At 45.7% G+C, this 22104-nt stretch overlaps 1 protein-coding gene across 1 annotated transcript in view; it reads right to left on the reverse strand.

Annotated features, from left to right (window-relative positions):
• KCNE2 (potassium voltage-gated channel subfamily E regulatory subunit 2) overlaps positions 1 to 22104 on the reverse strand; it is a 188280-nt gene that overhangs the window by 125705 nt on the left and 40471 nt on the right. Inside the window, exons 3-4 of the mRNA XM_030578417.1 lie at positions 6819 to 6948; positions 4912 to 5103 (exon numbers count right to left, since the gene is read on the reverse strand). The gene's annotated coding sequence lies outside the window, so the exon portion shown is untranslated. The remainder of the gene's footprint in view (positions 1 to 4911; positions 5104 to 6818; positions 6949 to 22104) is intronic.

The following is a 22104-nucleotide window of genomic DNA, read 5'->3' on the forward strand; positions in this document are numbered from 1 at the left end:
TGCTGCCGCAGGTTTTTTGGTTTTTTTTGCAATGTAGTCATACCCACTGAATTTAAGGCCAGAAGGGACCACCAGATCTAGTCTGACCTCCTGGATAGCACAGGCCACCAACACTTGTGATATACCCACACCCGCACACTAAACTCAACAATCAAACTTAGACCAAAAAACTATTATAGGCTACAGAAAACTAAACTATCATGTGCCACAGGCTGACGGAGGTACGCAGGGACTGAGGTACAATGATGCCCAGGTCCCGGCAATGGCAGGAAAATGCTTAAGTGAGAAATACCCAGATAATCCTGGCAAGTGACCTGCATTCCACGCTGCAGAGAAAGGCAAAACAAACAAAAACAAAAAAACCAAGGTCACTGCCAATCTGACCTGGAGGACAGTTCCTTCCTGACCCCAACTATGGTAATCAGTTAGACCATGAGCATGTGAGCAACATGCGATCTGTACACCTGCAAAATGTTTGTGAAGTTGTTATCTAATCTGCTACTCGTTTGATATAAATTGTCTCCTATCCTTGCTAACAACGGACATACTTTGAAACCATCACTATGAGTATACTGTAAATATGGTTGTTTTTTTTCAAATTATAATAGGCATAACACCTTTTTCTCTGTTAATCTTAAGAAAACTTTATTTGCCTATAGCTGAAGCTTCAGATACTGTAATTGTCTATAAATATGGTAATTTGTACTGTTACATCATGGGTCAGATTTTCAAAAGAATTCAGCACACTGGTTGTGAACTCTTCTGTCACTCAGGTGAGATATGTCACATTAGGAGCTGCTGTGTGCTGAGCCCTTTAGAAAATCTGCCCCAGCTGAGTGTGAGCACTTAAGGTGGGATTTACAAAAGCGCTCCTTGTTGGCCCAACTCAGCTCCCATTGAAGTCAACACGACTTTTACTTTTAGCTTCAGTGGCAGGAGAGTTACCCAATGCAGTGCGCTTTTGAAAATCCCTGAAAATTTGGCCCTGTGATCTAGCCCTACAAATTTATCCATATAAGCACATTCAAATGAAACCATTTAAATACATAAAGAGGGAAGGTTGGGTTCCTGGCTCTGATCTCTTTCTCACTGACCAGTGAGAAGCCTCGCAGTACCCTTAGAAATGATGTCACAGCTCTCATCCTGGTGTAAGCTTTCCTAATGCTCCTGTAGGCAGTCTGCTGAATAGAGCAAATACTAACCAAAGGTCTTCAGCAATCCTAAAGGAAGATGGAAGAGGAAGCGTGGTCCAGTGGTTAGGGCACTAGCCTTGGACATAAGAGACCAGAGTTAAATGTTTTGCTCTTCACAGGCTTCCTATGTGACCATGGGCAAGTCACTTAGCCTTTCAGTTCCCAGCTGTAAAATGGGGATTCATAGCAACTCTATCTCACAGGAGTGTGGGAGGATAAAGGCACTACAAATTGTGAGGCGCTCAGAAACTACAGCGATAGGTGCAATACCAGTACCACCTAGAGAAATGCAATAAATGAGAACGTATTAAAGGCACACATTTGGGAGGGAAAAAAAAGAAAATATTATGTATGTGTAAGGGGACTGTTATCCCCTTACTAACATTCAGTGGAGGTGTTTACTTGCTAGCTCCCAGCATTAAAGGGGAGGGATCAATGGCAAATCAGGATCCTGAGACTGACAGTCCCCAGGAACAATGGCGAGAGGCCAATGCTCCAGGTCAGCCTGACTGACAGGGTGGGCAGGCTAATCAAAGAGACAGAAGGCCAGGGTGTGTCCCATCCTCCCTGTGAGCTGAAATTGCCTGGGTCAGATGGAGTGGGGCCGAGCTAAGGAGAGAGCAGGGGCCCAAGCTAAGCTGCTGGGAGCAGAGCTGCAGCCCAAAAAAGCCAGAGCACAGCCCAGAGAGAGCAGACCTGCCCTAGGAGGGGCACTGCAGCAACCAGAGCCAGAGGGGCCAGACAAGCAGTCCAGGAAGCAGCTGAGAGAGAGACACAGAAGCAGCCTGCAGAGCAGACCTGCCCTGGAAGCAGAGCTGTAGCAACTGGAGCCAGAGAGGCCAGAGAAGCAGCCCAGGGAGCTGAAGGCAGAGCAGCAGTGGCGCTGAGGCAGTGTGGAGCTGGGGCTGGAGCAATCCGGAGCTGGGTGCGGTGAGCAGCTGGGGAGAGCGAGGGGGACCCTGGGCAGTGGGCCCAGCACAGGGAGACGCCTCAGCCAAGAGGCCCTGCAGGCCAGACTTGGAGGGGGATCGTAACCCTGACAGAGCGGGGCTGACACTGGGGAGAAAGGTCCCTGCCACCCAGAGCCTGAGTGTGTGGCCACCACCAGAGCAAGTGTCCAACCCGCAGCATCCCTGCAGCACAGCCAGGGCCTGAGAAGGAGGCCTGGGCCCTACAAGGAACAGACTATGAAGTGCCCTGACATTCCAGAGAGACTGTAATGTTCTCTACCACAGAGCAGGGTGATGTGTTTTCCTTTAACCTTTTCCATTTTTCCTTATTCTTTTTTAAAATTAATTGTTAATTAAATAACTTGTATTTGCTTTAAATTGTATGATGTGATCAGTGGGTCAGGGAGGTGCGCAGTGCAAAGAGAGTACCCTGGAGTGGGGACACCCTACCCCCTGTCCTAGGTGACCACAGCAGGGTTGGGGGTTGAGCCCCCCAGGAATCCTGGGCCCAGCCTTGTTGGGGTTACGAGGACTCTGCCAGACAGGAGAGTGGAAGGGGAGTCCTCAAGGGCAGGGAGGCTTCTGGGTAAAGGAAGTGGGAGCGAGGACTCAGATCCTTTCACCAGCCCACTTCACTGGGGTAGTGCAGAAGCCAGGAAAGTTCTCCACAATAGCGGGACCATTCCCCCGCTTACATATGTAAAGTGAGGCAAAGCAAACATTAGTAGGAGACTTTTAACTGGCTCTTTCTGGACTTCTGAGTATTTAAAATCATAACATTAATGTTGTATTAATATATATTTTAGTGTTTTAATTTCCTTCTTTTGGTTTGTAAATAATGGGGGAAAGAGGGAAGAGGGGATGAGTCTGAATCAAAGAGAAAAGAAAAAATCTAAAGGCTTCTTCTAAGGTCACAGTCTACACTGCAATTAGACACCCATGACTGGCCCATGCCAGCTGACTTGGGCCTGCGGGGCATGGGCTAAGGGGCTGTTTAATTGCAGTGTATATATTTGGGCTCAAGCTGCATCCCAAGCTCGGGGACCCTCCCACCTCACAGGGTCCTAGAGCCCAGGTTCATCCCAATCCCAAATGTCTACACCACCATTAAACAGCTCCTTAGCCTGAACCCCACAAGCCCAAATCAGCTGGCACGAGGCAGCCACAGGTTTTTTAATTGCAGTGTAGACATCCCCCAAGTGATGTGTGAGCAGGTCGCAACACTTGTGCAGAACTCCACTGACTTCCACTCAGCTGGAGTCATTTGCAGACTGCACGTCTAACACTTTTCCTTACACTACTAGCTTACACTACTAACCTGCACCTGCACGTCTAACACTTTTCCTTACACTACTAGCACTTTCAGAGCTGTTAAACTCTGCATGTTACAAGCTTTGCACTTTGGATGCATAAGCTCTGAAGGAGCAGGTTTTGTGATGTGCAGTGCCCAAAAGTACTGCATTAACTGGGTTTTAAAAATAACACAAGGCACTTCTAGCACCTTCCCTGGAAGGAGCTGTACATGCTTTATAAATATTAATGAATCAAGTCTCTGATCCCCTGTGATCTGCTTCAGGTATTTCTACAGGCTGTGCCAAGCCATATTCCCAAGAGTGAGCATCTGCAGAAGCAATTCTCAGTAAAGAAGTATTATTAATACTTGCCTCACTCTTGACAAATTAGACAGAAATATCTCTGTGGAAGCCGTCTGGAGTGTGCAGGCAGAACTGCCTGGCTGAGAGGTGCACAATAAGCAGGAAGCGTCTATGAGACATCTCTCACATTTTCACAGGTATAATGCCCTCTGTCTCACCTCATGTGCCTTGGTTGATTAGCAGGGACCTCCCACAAGGGATTTATTTCAAAATGCTGTTTCCAAGCCCAGAACTGTAAACTAACTGTGATGCTCCATGATAATATCAAATAGATTAATAATAACCTACCCAGTTAGCTCCCCAGCTATATGGTCAGAGGAGATTCAACAGGCTACAGGTCTGAATTTGGGAGTACAGACCTCACAGTCAAATAGAAAAAAATACATCCTACTCCATGGCTGTATAGTTCAGGGTAGGGGGCTTAAACAAGGGGTGTCATTTCACATTAGTCTCATTCGTAAATTGGGCTTGAGACATACGAAGCAGAGACGAGGCCTGTACATAATGACAGAACCACAACAAAGACTCTCAGAAAGAGATTGCCCTTAGGACATAATGGCACAGTCTCCTGCAATGTGATGGAAGAATAGAAAACACCACAAGAGAGCAGAAATGCAATCATTTCCAAGTGTGTATTAAAGCAGGGGAACTAAACAAATCAAGATAACCTTGAGGAGTGCAGGCCTCCCTGATTTTTCTCAGCGCCTCAGCTGCCTACATCCCACGTGTGAAACAGTAAATAATCAAAACAGGAGGTTTATGGGCTCTAAAATAACTTACAACATCAGCTTCCAAGTATTCCAGTAGCAATAGCAGTTTCCAGTAGTAGTTGGGGAGACTCAGTAGCAACAACATGGTTAAGGTTAAATTTCATTTGCCATTATACAGCTGAATACAAAAACCAGCCTCTCCCCTTCCTTCCCCCACTCCCCCTTCAACTTCAATAAACTCTAAACAATCTGCTTCATAATGGGCATGTTGGGTCCTCTGCTGTGGTAGAGATTTTCTAGAACATTCCAGGCTGGTTGATTGATTGGTTTCTGAGATTTTAAAAAAGACAGAGCTGTTCAGAGTTTTTGAAAAGTTTCCTACAGGAGTTTTGCCATCTCCTACCTTCAGATGACTTGACTTAGAGACTCCAGATCTGATTTGCTCAGCTGGGCTTGCTGCTCCCATTTCCTTCTTCCTCCCCTCTTCTGTGAAGTTGCCTTCTCTTCTCCCTTCATTTTGGACCTCTCTACTTTTATTTCTTCTCTATCCCATCAATTTGTTTATGATTTTATGATGCATGGCCCCAGCTTCTGTCTACACTAGGGAGAAAGGCGATTCATGGTGTAATACAATATACAACACTGTGCCAGAGAAATAAAAATCTATCCCTTTAGCACCTGGGTCTCCCTAAGCCCTTACTAATTCATATACCCTGCATTTGCCTCTTTTCCCCTCAAAATTCTCAACAGTCTCTATTGTCCCCAACAAAGCCCCTATGCTCACCCTATCCCACCATAACCTCCACATTTGCACCTGTCCTCCCAAATCCTTCATAGCTGTCCCTTTCCCTAACTCCCTTACACTTATCCTTGTCCATCCAAAATGCTCCACTTTGCCTCTGATTCCTGTACTTACCTGGTGCACCCACAGCCTTCCCTTTCCTGCCTGCCCCAGCTTTACCTATTTACCTCTCTGTAATGTACATGGGTCAGAGAGGTGATCTTACTTGTGCAGAGTAAACCTGCTGGTTTTCTCTCTCCAAAATGTGAGCAGACATGCAAATAAGCTGTCCATAATGCAGCAAGAAAAGAGCTGCATCTTTTCCGAACCAGGTAGTCCTGAGCCAGTTGGACCTTTTCTCTTCTCCCAACAAGATTTGCCCAAGACAGAAATAGCCCCTCTATTTTACTGCACCACCTGCTGGCTCTGTGTGGTTACCACTTCTTTGCTGCAGGAGGAAATAGCAGCGGAGCATGGAGTGGAACTCCTATGTGGCAGCTCAGGGATGCAGAAGTAGGAGGAGGGAGTAGCTTCTACCACTAGTAGCACAGAATTCCACCTGTGTTACTTTTTTCCAGCCAAAAATCACATAACTTGGTGACTCTGTCCCCTCAACCAAGAGCCAGGGATAGAATCCAATTATCCTAGTGGGCAGAAATCAGCTGCTTAAACTATGGGACCATCCCTTCTTTTCATGCAGTCACGACCTCATTCATTACATATCTTCCAATCCTTCCCAGTACCTGCACTAGGTATACACCTTCCAACTTCTGCAACAAATGAGGCAGAGATCCCACAGACAAGTGACTTTTCACTACACAACCCCTTCATTTCCAGAGCAGATCCATCCTGTGCATTGAATGAACCAGGGGTCCCACAGAAAAAAAATTGTATGTGATCACGTAATTAAAAAGACTGTATTGTATGCACACACAGACAAATTAATGTGGCACAGGCAGCCTCCATTCTGGTATTTCCTAACTTTCGAGTGCTTGACTTTGCAAATTTAACGTCCTTTGCCTTGCCCCTATATGGGCTAGAGGCCTGGGCCCAGCCAACCCTGATTCCTGAAGAGGCACACTTGAGAGAGACCAGCTCTTCCCCTATAAAGAATAGCAGGAAGCAGAAGGGAGGTGGGTAGAGTGAGCTGTGGTTTTGGCTTGGCTTTGCAGGGACTGCCAGAGACAGGAAGCCTAGCAGTAGTTTGGGAGAGATATGGCTGAGGGCAGAAACTAAGCCAAGCAGAATAAAACAAGCTCTGGCAGAAGGGTTTGGTATTGATCTGTGTGGCATTTAGTTGAGGAGCCCTGAAGAGAAGTAAGATTGATGGCAGGATTCCTGCAGAGCAACCTCAGGTCATGAAAGGGTGTTTGGGAGGGGGACCGACCCTACAACATGTAGTTTTTGTAGTATGTACTTTATGGAGGCCCAGTCTCCACCCCGTGGGTTCCTCATTCTAGTCCCAGTCTCCCCTGCCCTCTGGGTTCCTTGTCCTACACTCTTCTCATCCAATCTAAATAATCTCCTACCAGGTTCCTAGTCTCAATGTATTTCCTCCACTGCCCTTCCTCCACCACGCCAAGTCAGACACTTGTCCCCTCTGTATTGGAGTCAGGTGGCTTTCTCCTTCATGCTGTCTTGGCACCAGCAGGGGGAGCACTGAGAGCACAGGAGAGACAGGCAGATAAAAATGAAACATTGCTTCTTAAGAAAATATCAGTGCTGAGAACAAAAATATACTGTACTTTATTGACAGTTTCCCAGGATACCCTATTTTTGCACTAACCAGTTGCATTCCAAACTTGAAACATTGGTACAAGCAAAAGCCATGACCTAATCAGTTTTTTTATCCCTCATTCTCCATGAGGCCCTGCAGATGCAGAGCCTAACTGTACAATGTACCAGTGACCAGTGGTGCATACAGCTTCAAGTCCTTTTGTCTGTTTACTGCATTTTTAATGGTAAGTTTAGCTACCTGTGTTATAGGGGGCAGGGCTGTAAGGAGTTTGCAGATGGAGGATTTTACAGTGAGAGAGACACTCTGCTTTCTTCCCCATGGAGATTTTATATTTGTTCTTTCTTTTAGGTTGTGGAAAATAACTAACAAAGTCATATAGACTGGGAGTGCATGTGTTTTTTATGGGAAAACATACTAGCACATTTTAGACTTGTTTATTCAATTATTATTCTAGTCCTAGACAGACCTGGACAGGCAACCACTCACATTAGCACCCCTGTTGTGATGAGAGATTAGTACTGTGAGAAAGCCAGTATATAGCTCTGATCCTTGCTGCATGTCACAATAAGTAGTGGTGCCTAGAAAACAAATTAGCTTACATCCCATGGAGGAAAAAAAAGGCTACCCACCTGGAGTTAGATCCTCCAACTTACATTTTCATTGAGGGGGTGGTTCACTTTACATTGACTCACATGGTTCCTGGAGACTCCAATGAATTATTTCTAAAATCTCCCTCTAATTTCCATGAGTGAGCATTGAACAGATTTATAGATCTGCTTGTTTTCTGTTTATTTTGTTTAGCATCCCATTTCTAAAGAACAGTTTCACTTTACATGATGCAACAACTATCATTGGTGGCCTTGGTTTTAACGAGGAATTGTGTGAAGTCAAAGAAATCCAGCATCTAAAAATAATGCCCTTAATATTCTACATGCAGCTGATTTTCTCCAATTTTCCACTGACCTACTGCTGTATGCTGATCACAGGGTAACAGCAGAGAGCAGGCTCAGTACTTTTCCATGAAAGGACGAGATCTCCAAGAATAACAATTTATCAGAGGAGCTAAGCATGTCTGACCTAGCTCATTTCACAGATTAGCAACTGAATAACTCACAGTTTATTGTGTTGACTTTGTGGGTTTTTTATCTAATAAGTGATTTTCATGTTTCATCAGTTCTCAGAGGGAAAAAATGCACAACTGTCTTCCAAAACTGATTAGCTAAAGGAGAATAAAATATTTTACATATATGTAGTGCCTATCACCTCAAAGGTTCCCAAAACATTTAGAGTGGGGCCCACCCCTGCCTCACTGAAGTCAACCAGAGCTTTGCCATTGACCTCAATGGGCGCACAACCTATCTCGTGACATCACTGAAATTCTGCCACCTCTGGGATGGAGGTCAGCAAACAACTAGCTTGCTGAAAGCTGCTTAATTGTGTGGGAAGCAGGGCCAGTGCAACCATTTAGGCAAACTAGGCGGTTGCCTAGGGCACCGAGATTTGGGGGTGCCAAAAAGCGCCCCCAATTTTTTTTTAAATGGTTGACCGGCCGCTGCTGCTCCGACAGAGAGGGTGTCTGAGCTGCCAGCGGCAGCCAGCAGCCCAGGGTGTCCCCCGGGTCAGAGCGCCGCCACGGCAGCTGGCAGGCCAGCGGCCCCCTGGGTCAGGGCGCCGCCGTGGCAGCCCGCAGCCCAGGGGGTCCCCCGGGTCAGCGCACCACCGCGGCAGCCGGCCTCCCAGGGGGTCCCCTGGCCCAGGGAAACCCCGGGCTGCCGGCTGCCGCAGAGGCGCACTGACCCTGGGTCAGCGCGCACCACCGCGGCAGCCGGAAGGCCAGGGGGTCCCCCTGGGTCAGGGTGCCGCCGCGGCAGCTGGCAGTCCAGGGAGTCCCGCTGCCACTGCCCAGAGGTTCAGGCTGCCGGCGGCGCGCTGACCCAGGGGAATCCCTGGGCTGCTAGCGGAGGCTCAGAAATCAGAATCCCTCTCCCTCCCAGAGGAGGGGCTCCAGCCTATGCCATTTTTCTCAGTGGGGGGGGTGCGGCAGGCAGAGCTGCGCAGCTCTGCTTAGCGCACGTGGTAGGAGCCCTGCGACGGCATGACACAAGGGCTTCTGGAGGAAAGCGGGGGCTGCCCCCTGGCTCAGCCTCCATATCAGCCCCAGCGAGGGGCAGGAGAAGAAAAGAGCCTCAGTGGTGGTCTGGTGGAGCGGAGGAAGAAAGAAGACCCTGACGCTCATGTGCTGGGCAAGGTAAGCAAGTGCTTCCCCACAGCTCGGCCTCAAGCGCCTGTGCTCCTGCCCCCTTGGTCCTTGGCTGGTCCCTGCTCCTGCTCCCCTTGTATGTGGGCGGCTTGAGAGAACAGCAGCCTGCAGAGCTGAGCTGCCCCAGTGCCCCCAGGCACCCCCCTTGACCCCATCCCCCCCACAGCCCTGACCCCCAGCTCTGAGCCCAGCCCCTCTGAGCTGGACACCACCCTGACCCCATCTCCCCACATCCCTGAGCCCAGCCCCTGTGAGCAGGGCCCCCCTGAACCCAGAGCCCAGCTCCCCACCCAGCCCTGGGCAACAACAGCACCATCCCCCAGGCAGCGACAGCCCATTGGTACCAACCATCACAATCACCCATCATCTGCCCATTATGTAATTGCAAATGTATACATACCATTACAGCTTTTAATGTTTTTAAATAATGTATTTAGTGTATTTTCAAATTATTACAAGTTAATTTTTGAATGTATTTCACTAGTTATTTTTTACATTTCCTAATACGTGTTACTATAGTATTGCAAATGTTTTATGGAAAGTGCCCCTGATTTTGCTTTGCCCAAGGCCCCCTGAGTCCTCTGGGCAGCCCTGTCTGAGTTTTAAGCCCTGCTGCTGTGTTTTGCCTGCAACAGGCAGGCCTAAGCCTGTGAGTGACCCCCATAGCAGCTGCCTGAAGAAGTGCTTGGGGGAATCATGCAGAAGGAGTGTGATATTTATTTGAGTTCTCTCCTCATGGAGGCTGTGCTCCACTTGGTGCAGGACAGCAGTCTCAGCAGGACTCTAGGCCCAGCACCTTGCCTCAGTTTGTGGACTTGTACTGCACCCATCACCAGGCTCAGTCTGGCACCGCTACCCCTCACCAGTGCCCAAGAAGCAGTCAAAGAAGTTGGATGGACTGGTTAGGTTAGTTGTCGTGCTGTTGCTTGGCCAGTGTCGAAACCACTGAATGCATAATATTCCTCTGTGATATTCTGTCCTGAGCACAATTGGCATGTTATGAGGTAGTGCCTGTGAGAGACAGGTGTCTGTTTATGTCATCCAGCCATCATGTCTTAGGTCTTCTGGGGGGGGAGCTTTTCCATCCTGCTTTCATTGGATCAAAGTCAAAGATTATTTTCACAGGGAAGTTAGCAGGCATTTAGAGCAGATGAACATACCACCACAGAGAGCACTTGGCAACCATTTGAGTGTGTGTGACCTATTTAGTTAGAAAATGGAATTTTTCATTCAAATTGAGTTTGTACCATTTGATGTTTGTAATCATTTGGAGGTGCATAGCTAGTTAGGCAGAATGGGTTCCGCAGCACTCCCAGTCAGATTTTGATATGAAGGAAGGACGTATACGTGACTAAAAAAGGTGTATTTCTGATTACAATCAACATTGCTTAATTTTAAGGGAAAGTCATCTTGATCTCTTAATCAATATTTACGTCAAACAGTTGATGAAATTCAAATAGTTAATTATAGTAAGTGACATGCATTCTCTATCCTTTACTTTTAATAGTGAACAAGAAAAAGGACTGATAGGAATAAAATTTCATTTTTTTTTTCGTTTACAGTTGATGCAGCCTCATGGCAGATAAAAAAAAAAAGGTCTGGGGCACAATTTCGTGACCGTGTATTGTGTATAATGTATGTGATTTTTTTTTGCGGGGGGGGCGCAAGATGGAAGTTTCGCTTAGGGCGCAAAATATCCTTGCACCAGCCCTGGTGGGAAGAAGAGATTTTGGCCACAGAGACAATCAGCCATGTAGCATTAGAGCAGGGAGTTCTCAACGCTAAGGGTTATGACCCTATGCCAGGGGCGGGCAAACTTTCCAAAATTGAATGGGGGGCTGGTTAGAGGAGGCTGTACCTCCCCAAATAGCCAGGTGTGGCCCGGCCTCGACTCCTATCCAACCCCTCCTGTTTCTTGCCCCCTGACAGCCCCCCTGGGACTCCTACACCATCCAACCCCCCCTGCTCCCTGTCGGCCCCCCCTGCCCCCCCCCGCTCCCTCTCCCCTGATCGCTCCTGGACCCCTTGCCCCTGACTGTCCCCCACCACCTCATCCAACCCCCTCTCCTTCCTGACTGCCCCCCCAGGACCGCTGCCCCCATTCAACCCCCCGTTTCCCGCCCTCTGACCGCCCCGACCCCTATCCACACTCCCGCCCCCTGACCACCACCCCGAACTCCCCTGCCCTCTTACCGTGCTGCCTGGAGCATCGGTGGCTGGTGGCAGCGTGCTGAGGCTGCGGGGGAAGGGGAGCAGCAGGGGAGGGACTGGGGGCGAGCCTCCCAGGCCAGGAGCTCAGAGGCTGGGCAGGACGGGCCCGCAGGCTGTAGTTTGCCCACCCCTGCCCTATGCGGAAGTGGGTCATGAACAGTTATTCATGCCTTCGTCATATCTCAGCTAGGCTACAGCAATGCCATATACCTGGGTATGACATTTTCAGCACTTAGGAAATGCCAACTAGTACAGAACACTGCAGCACATCTCCTCAGCAACACAGGCTAGCATGAGCACATCAGACTCTCTCTACACTGGCTTCCTATAGAATTTCAAATCAAGTGCAAGGTCTCCATCCTTATCTTCCTAGCTCTCCATGGCTGTGGCCCAGGATGTCTAAAAGACTGCATAAAGCTCCGGGCCGAGGACCGTGTAGACAACTCCATTCCTCTGGCACAATGAAACTCTTCCATAAGAAGAAGGCTCAACTGTGCAGAAGACAAAACTTTCTCAGCAGGTTATCTGAGACTGTGGAATGAACTCCCCACAGAAACTAAGCACCATCACAAACCTCTCCACATTCCACTCCGTATGCAGAGCACCTTTTTTGCCCTCTCACGTATATGTACCCGTTGCCATGTCTTTATTTTTTAAAACTACCAAACCAAGATACTCCACTGCACATGTTTCTCCCTCTGGGGAGAGGACGAGAGAACTAACACCATGTGACAGATGTGCAGTCACTACTGGAAGGCATTCAGATGCTGTAGGGATAAGCATTGTAGAAAACCCTACGCAGACTAGAATAGATACCAGTCAGCCACAGTCACCCTGTGCTTCCCATATTACTAAATGGCCAGGGGGTCCCAGCTAGACTAGAGGCATTCTGAGGGTGTCCCAATGTGGAAAATGGAGTAGTGCTATGGAAAAGGCTGAAAACCCTGCATTAGAGAAATCAACACACGTAATATTGTAACTTTAGAGCCAGGTCCTCAGCTGGTGTAAATGGGAACAACTCTATTGACATCATTGGAGCTGCACCCATTTATGCCAGCTGAGGATCTGGCCCAGATAGTGTAGGAATGCACAAAGTCAGGTACAGCTAAAGCAAGCTAAAAATGGTTGCAGTTACTCCAGTATTGCATCTGCTTCCGTGCAGATCCAATGCACTGGAAATGAAATTGCCACACGCAAGACCTGCAAAGTGCATCAGTGGTTTTAGGTTTTAAAATAAAAAGTAAAATCAATATAACCATTAAGACATTTTTTAAAAGATTCAGTTTGTTGATTCCCACTGCATATTTCTCTCTTACCTATACACATTTACTTGTACTGAGCTAATTATATGCACATTTCATCTACATCACAACATGGGCACTGAATACTTTGCTTATTCAAAGTGCCATAAGCAACCTCAAAGCAATGACTTTTGTAGGTTATTATAACAGGATCTCCAAATTAGATCTCAAGGGTACACAGAAAGATTATTAAAAAATAGCCAATGATGAAAGAATGACTGTGTTGCTTCTATCTCTGCAGACACCGCCTGAGTGCCTCAGAATGGAACAAAATTCAACCATCCGGGCACTGGCACTTGAGTTCTTGATAGAGATCTCAGGATCTCCCAGAGTATGCTCAACAGCATCCCCAGCCAGCTGAAGGGAAGGGGGAGAGTTCTTTCCCAGCTCAGAGGCCATGGACCAGCTGACGTGTGAGAAATTCTAAAGGACACTGCCAAATTTAGATATGGTGTGCTCTTGCCTGGCTGTCATGACCATCCCGGAAGTCATACAGGCAGAAATGTTTCTCACAGCAGACAGCCAAATAAAGATGATTGTATAGAAGCCTACTTCTACAAGTGCCTTACAAGCTTCCCTCTCTCTTCCCTCCCTCCCAATGAAAATCCTGTCTACGTGTTCTGATGCCACATTCCATTTCATAGTTTTACACTAGTATAATTTGTAACAACTGTGGTATATTCACACCCCACAAGAGAAGGGATGTACCTATGGTAAAGAGGGAGGAGTCGAGTTGAATCGCACTTTCTCTGAATGATACTCAAACAAAATAGCACTTACATAGTATGTCAAAAAGTGAATTGCAGTTTAAAGGGCCAGTCCTGCTCCTACTGAAAGCAATGGAAAAATCTCCATTGTCATGGCATGTTGTGAACCTTCAGTTCCCCAGAGGAGCCTTCCAGATCCTCTAACAATCGGAGCCTATAGACTCAGACTTTAAGGTCAGAAGGGACCATTATGATCATCTAGTCTGACCTCCTGCCTAACCTATGTCTGAGTTATTGAAGTCCTCCAACTGTGGTTTGAAGACCTCAAGCTGTAGAGAATTCTCCAGCAAGTGACCCATGCCCCACACTGCAGAGGAAGGCGAAAAACCTCCAGGGCCTCTGCCAATCTGCCGTGAAGAAAATTCCTTCCTGACCCCAAATATGGCGATCAGTTAAACCCTGAGCATATGGGCAAGACTCACCAGCCAGCACCCAGGAAAGAATTCTCTGTATCAGAGGGCTAGCCATGTTAGTCTGTAAGGTGCCACAGGATTCTTTGCTGCTTTTACAGATCCAGACTAACAGACGTTTTGGAGCACGAGCTTTCGTGGGTGAATACCCACTTCGTCGCAAAGTGGGTATTCACCCACGAAAGCTCATGCTCCAATTCTCTGTAGTAACTCAGATCCCAACCCATCTAACATCTCATCACAGACCACTGGGCATACTTACCTGCTGATAATCAAAGATCAATTGCCAAAATTAATTGCCAAAATTAGGCTATCCCATCATACCATCCCCTCCATAAACTTATCAAGCTCAGTCTTGAAGCCAGATATGTCTTTTGCCCCCACTAATCCCCTTGGAAGGCTGTTCCAGAACTTCACTCCTCTAATGGTTAGAAACCTTCGTCTAATTTCAAGTCTAAACTTCCTAGTGTCCAGTTTATATCCATTTGTTCTTGTGTCCACATTGGTACTAAGTTTAAATAATTCCTCTCCCTCCCTAATATTAATCCCTCTGATATATTTATAAAGAGCAATCATATCCCCCCTCGACCTTCTTTTGGTTAGGCTAAATAAGCCAAGCTCTTTGAGTCTCCTTTCATAAGACAGGTTTTCCATTCCTCAGATCATCCTAGTGGCCCGTCTCTGAACCTGTCCCAGTTTGAATTCATCCATCTTAAACATGGGAGACCAGAACTGCACACAGTATTCCAGATGAGGTCTCACCAGTGCCTTATATAATGGTACTAACACCTCCTTATCTTTGCTGGAAATATCTCGCCTGATGCATCCTAAAACCGCATTAGCATTTTTAACAGTTATATCACATTGGCGGCTCATAGTCATCCTGTGATCAACCAATACTCCGAGGTCCTTCTCCTCCTCTGTTACTTTCAACTGATGCATCCCCAATTTATAATTAAAATCCTTGTTATTAATCCCTAAATGCATGACCTTGCACTTTTCACTATTAAATTTCATCCTATTACTATTACTCCAGTTTACAAGGTCATCCAGATCTTCCTGTAGGATATCCCGGTCCTTCTCTGTGTTAGCAATACCTCCCAGCTTTGTGTCATCCACAAACTTTATTAGCACATTCCCGCTTTGTGTGTCAAGGTCAGTAAAAAAAGGTTAAATAAGATTGGTCCCAAAACTGATCCCTGAGGAACTCCACTAGTAACCTCCTTCCAGCCTGACAGCTCACCTTTCAGTACGACCCATTGTAGTCTCCCCTTTAACCAGTTCCTTATCCACCTTTCAATTTTCATATTGATGCCCATCTTTTCCAATTTAACTAATAATTCCCCATGTGGAATCGTGTCAAATGCCTTACTGAAATCGAGGTAAATTAGATCCACTGCATTTCCTTTGTCTAAAACAATCAGAGCCTATGGTTGCCTTGGCATAAAAAACTTGAATTGTGATGGAAAGGCACTCCACAGCTGTCCCAATAGCAATATAAACAGCTGCTGGAAACATACAGCAAGAGTCCCAGTGAGGATTATAAACAGATTTTGTCCATTTGAAAATATGTTTGGTTGATTTCACAAAGTCTGCAGCTATCATTTCTGGGGTGGGTAGCCGTGAATAGATCCCACAGCCACAGTTCCATTGGCAATGTCCACTTCACAATGTTTTGTTTCTGATGTTTTGACCCTGTTGATCCTTTTCCAGAGGTTCTGTACATTGTTTTTAAAGTATCCCACTTCTTTGCTTGCTGCATTGACAGCAAGCTGTGGTGAAACTGGCATGTAGGGTGCACCCCAAAGAATCATCTCACTTCAGTTGCCCCAAATTCTTACACTGACTGGTGCCTTAGACAGTAGTCTATCCCTTTGCTTTGCTGCACATTGGGCTACCCACATTTGCCATCCTTGCCTGTCAACTGCCCTTCTCTCCAAATCTTCCCATTTCATGTTGAGGTGCTTGATGTCATTCAGAACTGTTTGTTTCCATGGTATTCACTATCTTCCTCTCTTTCTTCTTGCGTTTTCTGGCTTCCATTCAAGGGCATTATTTGGTAAGCATTCTTTTTCCATTCTCAGCACATGTCCCAGCCACTGACATCTTCTTTTGTAGATTAATTGAGAGGGTACCTTGTCCAGTATTTTTTCTGACTTCTTCATTTGTCTTCCTATCTCTATATGTTCTTCCCAATATTCTTCTTAGACGTGTGATGAAATGCATCCAGCTTTTGCATATCTTTCTTGACAAGCTGCCATGTCTCACTGCTATATGCCACTGCTATATGGCAATAACAATTGCTTTGTACACATCCAGTTTTGTCTTGAGGGAGATGTTCTGAGTTGTCAGATGTTTGAGTCTTCCAAATGCAGTGTTTGTCTTCCAGATTCTTCCTTTTATTTCCTCAGAACTAGTACCACCTTGACTGAAGGTATGTCCAAGATATGTAAAACTGTCCACCCTCTCCAGTTTCTCTTCTCCAATTTTGATTTCTGTCCCTATGATCCCCATTAACATGACTTTACATTTCTTTGCATTGTATCTCAAACCGATCTTCTCCATTACTTCTTTTATTTGGTTTGTGCATTTTTTTTGTCCATTGGCATCTTTACTGATTTGGTGCACAGTGATGTAATTATCACAGTCAGGAATCAGAATTACATTTAGGAGGGGGGGCAGGCCCATGCTCTGAAATGAACTACTTTTACAACATGTAGATTTATCCCTCAGCCTGCTCCATTTTAAAGTTAGGCCAAGGGAGGGAAAACATTTATTTTGCAATCAATTAATCTTTATTTTGTTATTTTTTAAGACTATACAGTCCCCCGAGGGTTCCTCTATTTATAAGGTGTCTGCTTCACAACTCATGGTTTCTGGGAAAGTAGTAAAACTAAAGATTAAATTTTTGATGTTTTGCAGCCCAAAGCCAGAATGGTTCATGAGATGCCCTGTAATATGAAGAGCAGAACCTTCAGGGTATCAATAAAAATATGTATTAAAATACAGTTTTTTACTTACAATAAAACTCTTGTTTCTGAACCAAGGGTTTTTGGAAAACACATTGTAATAAAAATATTTCCATGGCTTATGATGTCAATGTGAGTAAGCAAGATAGCCACAGGACTCTGTCTTATAAGTACCATATTGTCAAATGAGGTATTGCTTGAGAACACTACAAATGCCATCTCTCATCCCTGGGACGTAGGGGTCACCATGTACTGAATTGCCTTGCATGTAAGAAGCTAGCCCAGGGGTCAGCAACCTTTTAGAAGTGGTGTGTCGAGTCTTCATTTATTCACTCTAATGTAAGCTTTTGCATGCCAGTAATACATTTTAACTTTTTTAGAAGGTCTCTTTCTATAACTCTATGATATATAACTAAACTATTTTGTATGTAAAGTAAATAAGTTTTTTTTAAATGTTTAAGAAGCTTCATTTAAAATTAAATTAAAATGCAGAGCCCCCCAGACCAGTGGCCAAGACCTGGGCAGTGTGAGTGCCAGTGAAAATCAGCTTGTGTGCCGCCTTCGGCAAGCATGCCATAGGTTGCCTACCCCTGAGCTAGACTTTTCCTAGCCCCAGGTGGGTGTGCAAGAGGGCAGATGGCAAAAGGACAGTCCCCTCTGTGCAAGAGCCAGGCAGTTTTTATGCCAGCCAGATGCTCAGATTGGGACTTAATATACCTTCCTAATGAATGATAGAGCCTCTGCCCTCTCTGTGCATTCAAAAGCTCAAAGAAGTGTTGGGTCTCCATCAGAGATCACTGGACTGGAACTCCAGAGACCTACAGTCTATTCCTAGCTCTCCTACGGATGTGTCATGTGACCTTGAGCAAGTAACTTTATCTCTCCATATCTCTGGTTCCACTCCCACTCTTTGGCTTGTCTATTTAGGCTGTGAGCTCTTCAGGGCTGGAACAGTTTGATACATTTGTAACAGTGTTGAGCAAAAATGTGACCTCTGGGTATTACCATAATATAATAATCTAGCACAAACCCTTCCAGTGCTGCAGTGAGGATAGTGCAGCTAGGATGGCCACCCATCCCTGACTGGGTGGGACAGCACCAAAATGTGCATTTCAAGTCCTGTTCCAAGGCTGAATGACTCTGGAACAGCATTTGTCCCAAATTCCTTGCAGCGCTGCTCCATGCCTGTCCGAGGCTCGAGGCGGCACCAACTTCTTCTCGGTGGGGTGGAGGGCTGAGGTGGGCCTTAGCCTCCCCTCACCATGAGGCCCCACCCTCTGCTCCTCTGCTTCCCCCTGAGGCCCTGCCCCGGCTAGGCTAGAAGCCAGAGCTGGGCAGTAATAACTCCCCAGGGAGCCTGGGCTGCTGTGGGGAGCCCTGGACCCTCCACCTGCCCTGGTCAGTGCACCTTGGGGGCCAGGACACAAGCTGGTGGCTGCTATTGGGCATCCCAGTCCCCCACCCAGGGTAACTGGAGGGGCCAGAGCTCCCCACAGTGGCCCAGGCTCCATGCACAGCTCTTACCACTGCCTGGTTCTGGCTTCCAACCTGGCCAGATGGTGGGATCTCGGCAAAGAGGAGGGGCAGGGTGTCATAAACAGATAGCTAAGGGTTAATGTCTCTTTCACCTGGAGCACCTGACCAGAGGACCAATCAGGAAACCGGATTTTTTCAACTTTGGGTGGAGGGAATTGTGTGTCTGGGGTCTTTGTTTTCTGGCTGCCTGCTTTCTCTGAGCTTTGGAGAAGTAGTTCTGTTTTCTAATCTTCTGTTTCTAAGTGTAAGGACCAAGAGATCAGATAGTAAGTTATATGGTTTCTTTTCTTTGGTATTTGCATGAATATAAGTGCTGGAGTGCTTTGATTTGTATTCTTTTTGAATAAGGCTGTTTATTCAATATTCTTTTAAGAAATTGCCCTGTATTGTGTCATCTTAATACAGAGAGACTATTTGTATGTATTTTTCTTTCTTTTTTTTATATAAAGCTGTCTTTTAAGACCTGTTGGAGTTTTTCTTTACTTCAGGGAAATTGAGTCTGTACTCACCAGGGAATTGGTGGGAGGAAGAAATCAGGGGAGATTGGTGTGTGTTGAATTGGCTAGCCTGATTTTGCATTCCCTCTGGGGGAATAGGAAAGTCCTTTTTGTTCCAGGACCGGGAACGGAGAGGGGGAGTCACTCTGTTTGGATTCACAGAGCTTGTGTCTGTGTATCTCTCCAGGAGCACCTGGAGGGGGGGAGGGAAAAAGGATTATTTCCCTTTGTTGTGAGACTCAAGGGATTTGGGTCTTGGGGTCCCCAGGGAAGGTTTTTCAGTGGGACCAGAGTGCCCCAAAACACTCTAATTTTTTGGGTGGTGGCAGCAAGTACCAGGTCCAAGCTGGTAACTAAGCTTGGAGGTTTTCATGCTAACCCCCATATTTTGGACGCTAAGGTCCAAATCTGGGAATAAGGTTATGATATGGTGGCAGCGGTGGGATATAGACAGAATCCAGAAGCCAGTAGGAATATTATATTTTTCTTTTCTCTGCTAAGGGCTTTTTAGCAGAGAGGAACAGTTGGTTTTAAAAGGGAACCAGAGAGAATTTTTTTTCTGCTCTCTCTGGCAGTTTGTGGCTTGCATGTTAAGCAAGAAGTCGTTAAGGGCTATCACGAGTCTTTTGTCACACAATAGCACTCCCATTGAGAGTCATACCAGCACTATATAAATGCAAATAAAGTGGTTTTTCAGGTTTACTTAACATTGAAGATTAGCTAAAGGCACTGTTGCTAGGCAGACTTCAGGAGGCAACACAGAGCCAGGGGCAGGGCCACTAAGGGGCAGGGCTCCTGCATGTGTCCTGGTTTTGCATTTTGAAAAGGTGGTCACTCTCAGGGCAACACCATACTCAACATGGTCCAATGTTTGTGAAGCACAAGTGAGCCCAATCTATGTATTACAAACAGATGTAGTTTAGCAGCCATCTTTAGTAATTTGCTGTAGGGCAAGGGGAAAGCAAGGGTAGACAAGAGAGACTGAGAAAATTAGGGAGAAAATGGAGGTAGAAAGACAACTAGATGAAAGGAGGGAGAAGACAAAGAGGATCAGAAGAGAAGATGAGGAGGAGGACAGGAGAGGACAAATATTACTATTATTAATTATTTGCATTACATTAGCTCCTAAAGGCCCAGCTGAGATTAAAAGTTCCATTGTGCTAGGCACTGTACTAACACAAAGTAAGAGTTGTGCCTGTCAAAGCTTTTACAGTCTAAATAGACAAGATAAAGGCGGAAGGGGAAAGAGACGTAAAGTGACATCCTCGAAGTCACACAGCATACCAAGAGCGGAGCCTGAGTTAGAACTCACGTCTGTGCCATATCCACTTAACCATGCTGCTTCTCAAAAACACATTCTAAAACCAATCCTAGACTAGAATAGTACAACAAACTAGCAGTGAAGTCTGAGGAAAGGCCTAATTCAAGAGGCCCAGAAAGGAAGTTTTGTAGTCCTACTGCTCTAGATACTTGAAATTTCACAAAATGCTCTCTCCCTCTTCCTGCAAAAATCATGGGTTCACCGTCTGAACCGTTGTCCTCGCTTTCCATTACAGTAGCACGTATCCAATCAGGGAACAGAGTCAACAGTATGTGACTAATCTCACAGTGGTAAAGCTGATAAGAAAATCATCAATAAAAGAACTATTTTTTACCAAAAAGAAGGACCACTTCTGACAAAGATTTCAGTGAACTTTCATTTTTTCTACCAATGCTATACTGTGATAACTAATAGCAAGTACATACAGCAAATACATTGTGAGTAATTCACAGAGGAAAATGGGTTTGCATGAAACATATTATGAAACATGAAACAAATAATTATGAACAGTAAACAAATTTCTGAAAAAACAAACAAAAAAACAAATACCTCAAAGTCTGTTCATGAACAATTTGTGAATGGGGAAGGACAAAATTTATCACATTGATTGTCACTTGTTTGCCCAGCCCTGGTCTGTAGAATGTTCTAATTAATTAGTAAATGAAAATCATGTGAAAAGCAGGTTGTTTGTTTCTTAATGGAATAGTGTAAAGATCAGTTGGCCCAAAATGTAACATTGGGCCTGATACTGCTACCAAAGATGACAAATTCCTATTGAATTCAGTAAAATGGGACTGGCCCCCTTTGCAAAGTGTGTGCCATCATTCCACATGTCTATTTTCCTCAAGCCAAATACTTCATCTTCATCTTCTCCTCCTCCTCCTCCTCCTCCCCACCCAATCAATGCCAGAAGCCTAGCAGTCACGCACAACTCTGTAACAACAAATTGGCACGTTCACAAAGTAAAGAATCAGATTCCATTTTCAAGCTTCCAGGAAGTCATTTAAGCAACTGTGCAAGAAACCAATGATTTCTAAAACTATGAAAGTATCACGCCTGAAAGTAGCACACAGCGGCTTGCAGAAAATGGTTTTAACATGGCAGAGAATTTGGTGGCGGGAGGGTATTATTTTTGCATTGAGGATTTTTTTTTTTTAAGTAAAAGTTTTTGGAAATTTGGACAAATTATTATTGCCTTCATATGGGTCTGACCAGCTTCCACTAAAGTCAATGGGAATCCTGGGGGAATGTCCCAGGGTGGAATTTACCCCCTGTAAATCAATGAATATCTTAAGTCATGGGACTTGCTTGGCATGACACTGAGCTGGGCTTTTTCCTGCAATGTAACAGTCAGATGGATCCATTCTGGTTTTCTATGGCAAAATGCTCTTGTCATAAACAGATGGTTAAGGGTTAATGTCTTTTACCTGTAAAGGGTTAAGAAGCTCAGTAAACCTGGCTGACACCTGACCAGAGGACCAATAGGGGGACAAGATACTTTCAAATCTTGGTGGAGGGAAGTCTTTGCTTGTGCTTTTTGTTTTGTTCGTTGTTCGCTCTTGGGACTAAGAGGGACCAGACGTACATCCAGGCTGTCCAAATCTTTCTGAATCAGTCTTTCCTGTGTCAAAGTTGTAAGTAATAGCCAGGCAAGGCGGATTAATCTTATGTTTGTTTTCTCAACTTGTGAATGTTTCTTTTTGCTGGAAGGATTTTTACCTCTGTTTGCTGTAACTTTGAATCTAAGTCTAGAGGGGGGACAGGGAGTGTGCCAGATACTGAATTTCTGGCTGGTGGCAGTGTTA

The sequence above is a fragment of the Gopherus evgoodei genome, chromosome 1 (genome assembly GCF_007399415.2).
Source record: "Gopherus evgoodei ecotype Sinaloan lineage chromosome 1, rGopEvg1_v1.p, whole genome shotgun sequence".
Taxonomy (NCBI): domain Eukaryota; kingdom Metazoa; phylum Chordata; order Testudines; family Testudinidae; genus Gopherus; species Gopherus evgoodei.